This window comes from Capsicum annuum, chromosome 4 (genome assembly GCF_002878395.1).
Source record: "Capsicum annuum cultivar UCD-10X-F1 chromosome 4, UCD10Xv1.1, whole genome shotgun sequence".
Lineage (NCBI taxonomy): Eukaryota > Viridiplantae > Streptophyta > Magnoliopsida > Solanales > Solanaceae > Capsicum > Capsicum annuum.
In genome coordinates this window covers 206380632-206381989 of record NC_061114.1, presented here as the reverse complement: position 1 = coordinate 206381989, position 1358 = coordinate 206380632, and positions in this window count along the sequence as shown.

The window sequence follows — 1358 nt, the reverse complement described above, 5'->3', positions numbered from 1 at the left end:
TGAATCTTTCATAAGGTTTTATGAAGTGTTATGTCGTAGACTCTTCAAAAGCACATTGTCTTCTATTATGATTATTTGCTCCTTGTCCTTTTCAAGGATTATTTCATTTAGAACCGATTAGTTTACCACGCTTCACGCATGCTTAAACTTTATCATTTAGGAACACAAAATAGGAGCATTTGCAACTTAAATATGAGATGCTTTCGGCATATAACTTGAATTATCTTTTGAATGAGAATCTGATGATAATTTCTAACATATTTCATAGTTGCTTATAATTTCCCCCTTATGTTAGGAAAACTAACATACATCCTCCATCTTCTTTGAGAAATTCATCTTTGTGAATCATGGTATATTCATTAATCGTATATCGCACATCACAACTATTAGATGGATAATGTGTGGTTTCAAACTTAGAACCAACATTTTGAGGGGAAATTAATCATAATTTATTGGTTTGATGCATACAAGTACTTTTGTAAATATTTCAAACCAACACATGAATCTTTGTTCTCATTAGTAATGATTTAGCTATTTATCGAAGACATTCAATGCTAAACCATCATCATCAAGATGAATTGTATTGATTACATAATCTGAAAGTTATGCTCTTAACTCAATTTTATTGAGCAAACAACATTTAAGAATATCAAACGGCAGAGTGACAATAAATGTACATGTGATCATCTTATATTGATGCATCTTAATAGATCACATTATAGGTGAACGAGCCCATATTCACCTTTTATACTTTTCATATTTAAGGAATTAAATCCCAACATTAGTCGGTCCAACCAACTTATCATGAGAACAAGTGACATAAACAATTTTAGAATAATCTTTTAGTTTTTCAATACATGTCTAATACTCAATATGCACATTTTTGAGATGTCATAATCGTTCACATCAATTTATAAACTTTTATTCTAGTAAACTCTAAGTTTACCATGACATGTACTTTTTTCTTTAGTAAATTTTAGATTTACTATTACATGAATAAATTTCAGATTTACTACTTTAGAAGTAGATTTCAAAATAACTTTTCTCAGTTATTCTGCCTCATTCAGAGGTAAGTTATGATACCATCATAATCAAGTGCGCGTTTGCATTAATAAGGTTCTCTATCCCCAAGAATGGAATATAATTGTGCCTTAAGCCTATCAAATTACGATAGCTTATAACCTCTTTCATGATATTGTTACTTTAGGAGCAAATCGAGGCATAAATATGATAGAGAGAATTTCTTTATATTGCTACCACTTTCACTTCTTGGAATGGAGCATATTCAATGGACAAGTCATGATTTTTCATCAAAAACACATTATTTTGCCTTAGCCATCATAATATCATCAATATAG